This window comes from Oncorhynchus mykiss, chromosome 27 (assembly GCF_057628025.1).
Source record: "Oncorhynchus mykiss isolate SJ-2025 chromosome 27, ASM5762802v1, whole genome shotgun sequence".
NCBI classification, from domain to species: Eukaryota; Metazoa; Chordata; class Actinopteri; order Salmoniformes; family Salmonidae; genus Oncorhynchus; species Oncorhynchus mykiss.
In genome coordinates, this window is record NC_143048.1 from 14,348,269 (window position 1) to 14,354,268 (window position 6,000).

Genomic DNA, 6,000 nt, shown 5'->3' on the forward strand with positions numbered 1-6,000 from the left:
CGTTTCTTTTTTTGCTGAGTTTAGTTTGTGCGTTCATCTTAAGATAGCTAGGTGGGACAACCACGTATCTCAATCATAGTAAGTACATTTTTCCTCAATAATGTAGCTATTAGCAAAATCAGTGCTAAAAAAAGTGAGTTGATCATTTCATCTACTGTGAATTGGAGTTTTGTGAGCGCCCTGTGTGACACACAGAAACAATCCCATTGTTAAGCAAAAAAAAACACTGCATGCAAGATTTGTGTATTAATCATTTTATAAGGGCACCATGCAACTTGATCCTGGTATCACTGCGTCAATACTTCAAGAGAGTGAGGAGGAGAGGAATCAGTTACAGGTTTGTATTGACCGATCTGTTGACACAGACAATGACGTTTGGTCGAATTCTGTTACAGACTGTAATATTGTCTGTCCACCCACGATCCAAGACCCTGGACCTGTCACTGGCGAAAGGGTGTCCTATTACTGCTGTGCAATGGCTACCACCTCTCTGAGATCTGTAAACAGAGCAACCCAACAGAGACCTGGTGATGACCTAATTGTTGTGATAGGCAAACAACAGGCCCTTGAGAGTCCATATGGAAACCCATGAGTCTATGGAGGGAGGAAAAAGTGTAGTGGTTTGCATTGCTGGGCTGCTGATGCTGAGTAGCCAAGAAATAGGGTAATTTTGTTCTACACTAAGCAAAAGGCCTATACAGATGTAGGGTCTTAATTTGATCACTCATTTTTCTGAGAAACTTGTAGTGTACTCAAGGTTTAAAAATGCTCCTGAAGTTTGAAATTTCCACTTTAAAGTGTCAGATTTGATTTGCCCTAATGAACAATGTATCAACCCCTACAACAATCCACATAATAATTCACATTTCCTGTTGCTGCAGGATATTTTTCTGTGGTAACAAACTGGCTCAAATTATGATCTTACATCTGTATTGTCTGACACATTTTTAGGATAAATTAAAATAGCATACTCATATTTACTATGAGAGAACACATTTATTGATCAATTTGTGGCATAAAATCCAACACTTATGATGAACAAGATGACATTTGAATTTAGTTTCTATTGCTAATCCTGGGTTTCAGCCTTGCTAGCGCATGGGGAAGCAGTCTGTGAATCTCATGTGGATTGCTGAAGATGTGCATTCCTTCACATTGTGTTCCACAGCCTTAAGATAACAAGGCATTGTAGGACTAAAGGAGTCACATGAGGGTATGATGGGAACAGCTGACCCCCCTGGGCCACGAGCCATCTGTCCAGCCAGCCCTGGGTGAAGATGATGATGTAATGGTTGTTCAGGAAGCATCACACCTCTTTATCACTAAAGCCCTATTCAAACAGGAGCATCACTTTACATATTTCATGAATTGTCATACAATGCAACAGGCCCTCAACATAAAGTCATGTCTGGGTTAGCCTACACAAACAGTCATAAAAAAGTCAGTCACTGCTTTTTGTGACATGCATGAGATTTACATTATAGAGGAGGGGTGCAACATTAGAGCACTGTAACGGTCGTCGTCGGTGGAAGAAGGTGAGGACCAAGGTGCAGCGTAATATGTGTCATATTTATTAGATGAACACGGAAATAACAAAATAACAAAGAGAAACGACCGAAAACAGTTCTGGCTGGTGCAGACACAACAGAAAACAGAAAACAGGCTACCTAAATATGGTTCTCAATCAGGGACAATGATTTACAGCTACCTCTGATTGAGGACCATACCAGGCCAAACACAGAAATAGAAAATCATAGACAAACTAACATAGACAACCCACTCAACTCACGCCCTGTCTGGGTGGGTGTCTGTCCGCGGTGGCGGCTCTGGCATGGGACGTGGACCCCACTCCACCATAGTCTTTCTCCGCCTCCTTAACCACCTCCGTGGCCTCTTAAGAGCGGCGACCCTCGCCACCGACCTCGGACTGGGGACCCTAGCCACGGGTCTCGAATGGACGGGAGATTCCAGCAGCGCCGGAGTGAAGGGCGATTCCGGCAGCGCCAGACAGGCGGGAGACTCCGGCATCGCCGGAGAGAAGGGCGATTCCGGCATCGCCGGCGTGACAGGCGGCTCTGGCAGCTCCTGGCTGACTGACGGCTCTGGCAGCTCCTGGCTGACTGACGGCTCTGGCAGCCCCTGGCTGACTGACGGCTCTGGCAGCTCCTGGCTGACTGACGGCTCTGGCAGCTCCTGGCTGACTGGCGGCTCTGGCAGCTTCTGGCGGCTCTGGCGGCTCAGGACAGACTGGCAGCTCTGGCGGATCAGGACAGAATGGCGGCTCTGGCGGCTCAGGACAGACTGGCGGATCTGGCGGCTCAGGACAGTCTGGCGGCTCTGGTGGCTAAGGACAGACGGGAGACTCTGGCAGCGCTGGGAAGGAGGAAGGCTCTGGCAGAGCTGGACAGGCGTGAGCACCTGTAGGGAGAAGACGGAGAGACAACCTGGTGCGGGGGGCTGCCACCGGAGGGCTGGTGCGTGGAGGTGGCACCGGATAGACCAGACCGTGAAGGCGCACTGGAGCTCTTGAGCACCGAGCCTGCCCAACCTTACCTGGTTGAATGCTCCCCGTAGCCAGGCCAGTGTGGCGAGGTGGAATAGCTCGCACTGGGCAGTGCTGGCGAACCGGGGACACCATGCGTAAGGCTGGTGCCATGTACACCGGCCCGAGGAGACGCACTGGAGACCAGATGCGCTGAGCCGGCTTCATGGCACCTGGCTCGATGCCCACTCCAGCCCGGCCGATACGAGGCGCTGCAATGTACCGCACTGGGCTATGCACACGCACCGGGGACACCGTGCGCCTCACGGCAAAACACGGTGCCTGCCCGGTCCCTCTCGCTCTCCGGTAAGCACGGGGAGTTGGCTCAGATCTCCTACCTGACTTAGTCACACTCCCCGTGTGCCACCCCCCAATACATTTTTGGGGCTGCCTCGCGGGCTTCCTTGCCAGCCGTGTACCCTCAAAGCGCTGGCTCCCATTATATGCTGCCTCCGCTCTCCTGGCTGCCTCCACCTGTTCCCATGGGTGGCGATCCCTTCCAGCCAGGATCTCCTCCCGTGTGTAGCAACCCTTGCCGTCCAAAACGTCCTCCCATGTCCAGGAGTCCTGAGATCGCTGCTGCCCGATACCACGCTGCTTGGTCCTTTTTTGGTGGGTGGTTCTGTAACAGCCGTCGTCGGTGGAAGAAGGCGAGGACCAAGGTGCAGCGTGGTATGTGTCCATTTTTATTAGATGAACACGGAAATAACAAAATAACAAAGAGAAATGACCGAAAACAGTTCTGGCTGGTGCAGAAACACAACAGAAAACAGAAAATACTAAAACAAAAGACAAAACAAAGGAACTAAGGTCAGAACGTGTCAAGCACTTGCTAATTTTGCAAGTGTATATACAATTTTAAAGAGAGAAAATATGTATATATATATACTGTATATATATATATATTTGTATATTTGATACTCATGAACTATACTGAATTCACACAGAAATTCAGAATAGATTTAGCTGTTTTGTTTCTGAAAGGGCCTAACTGAATTTGGTATTTGCTGTCAAGGGGGCCATGGTTTCTTCAACCTTATCCAATAAGATAAGATTTTGATGAAGTTACTGCAGAGACAGACATATGCACCATTTCAATTTTAATTTGGGATGAGAGAGGATGTCATTGGTCCTGTCGATCTTTCTGTTAGCCTACACGTTTCATTTGTTAAGGTGGTTTATACATCTGTAAAACTAAAACATATACATTTGGTACACACAATATGTACGGGATAATCAATGAGGAGCTATGCGTTCTATGGAAAATAATGAACGGAGGCGTGTTCTGGAGTGGAACTGACCTTCCACGGAGTTGCATTATCTTCAATTTACAGTTTCTATCATTTATGTTCAAATGACACTCTGTGCTAAAGATTTCCTATAAAGAATCAAAGTGTGAATGTGGTACATAAGTAGCTTATTTCTTATTACCTTGTTATAATGTTGTTCAATTGTTGGAACACCAGCTTAAATAGTTATGCAAGCTTGTTTATCATGCACTGTCTCCTACACAATAGTGTAGTCCATGGTTGCTACAGTGACCCCATGGTAGGGGTGCTACCTGCTGATGGTTTGCTCAGGTCTCAGGTCTGTCTCTCAGCACCCTGCCAATACATTACGTGTGGAGGCAGCTGTTTACCCCACGGCATCCCATTGGCCCCAACTGTGCCTGTTTAGCAGCCAATTAAGGCAGCAGCAATGAAAAGTAATTTGTGAAATGGAGGTGGGAGGGAGGGGGGTGGAGGGTTCTGCTGTCTCCCATCTGAGTTGGAAAAAAAGGGGAGGGTGTGTGTGAAGGGGGGGGGGGTGGATAATGGATGATGTCATTGTGGCAACGCAAACATTGGCTCGGCTTACAATGTGTGGGGAGACGTGCTGGGGCCTTCTGTTTTGGTTACTACTACCAGACTGATACAAATACACACAAATCACACACACACACACACTCCTCACAGGACTGGCAGACTTGATCTGGTTGCTGTGACATTCAAGCAGGCTGCCCCCTGACACCCTCCCACCTAACGGAGAAAGTTTATGACTCCTTCTCAGCACCTGTAACACCTATAATAATAATAATAATAATACATGGGATTCATATTGCGCGACCCAAAGACGCATTAAGACACCTGTTACTGCTGGCCCTCCTACAGAGTTTTGACTAGATGGTATACAGTTCATGTCAGAATTTACTTTTCGTAGCAGTTTAGGAGAATTTTCCGCAGCAGGATAGGATAATTAAAGTTGCAGGTTTGGAGAATTCGGTTAAGATTAGGGAAAGGGTTAAGATTAGGGTTAGCTCAAATGGGAAAAGGGGACAACTTTGGATGTCAATTTGACATAAACTGTAACTCGACATGTTGGGTCTACTTGGGGTCAAGATGACCCAATGATGATGCACAGAACAGAGTGGGCCTGGGGAAAACAACAGGAAGATAACTCAGTACAAAGCAAATGATCTCATTTGCATGCTTGTCACTATCACAGAGGTGTAAATTACCTATTAAGGAGTGTGTATGTGCAGGTAAACAGACAGGGCAGATAAATGAGCGCATGTGGTTGTGGTGCTATCATGCCCTCATTTGAGTTGCATGGCCTCACTCAAGTTACGTGCCCTCGCTTAACACATGATGCAGCCTGTAACAGAACACCAATCACATCTACCAGTATGGGCTTCATCAGTGTGGCACCGCACAGCATACAGCAGAATTATATAGGCCTACAATTACATTGTTGACAGCTTGTTGTCACATTTGATTATGAGGTCTCAGTTCCCGAAAAGCATTCCGTGTGCATCACAGTCAAAATGTTCACATTGTGTCTGTATCAGTGGAATAGAGCCCTAGAGCAGGATTCACTCATGTGTGAATACACAATGATTATGACTGACCAAGAATGGCTAAATTAATAAATCATTCAGCGTTCAATTAATTACGATGTTTAATTACATGAGATGACCTAAGATCTGTCTGTATTTCATTCCTGGATATGCATACAGATAATGTCTCAATTCATTTAACGAGGTGTATGGCAATGTGGGGAGAGTTGGGCGACAATCACGTCTATTGTCTTCTGTTCTGGTGGTATGTCTCATGAGTCGTGCAAACTGCCAAGATGTCAAGCAAATTTGCCCATGATGGGATGTTCGCCCGGACATGTACCTGTGAGGGGATTTCCCTTTTGGTGGAAGGGGCATTTCCAATCTACTATGGGGGGTCTCGAGACAATCTGCAATTTCCATCTGATTAGGCACCACAACAAAACCCTCACAGTGGGCGCCCCGCAGCTGAGCTTTGGGGACAATGGTCGCACAGTCACATGTTTCACATCTGGGGTTAAAGGACAAGACAAGGGGATTTCCAATACTCACTTTATGGTTCTTTTGACTGCGGGTATAGGCTACAATGTCTTGCCAATTATCATACTTAAACGTGTTAAATTAATGCATACAGTGCCTTGCG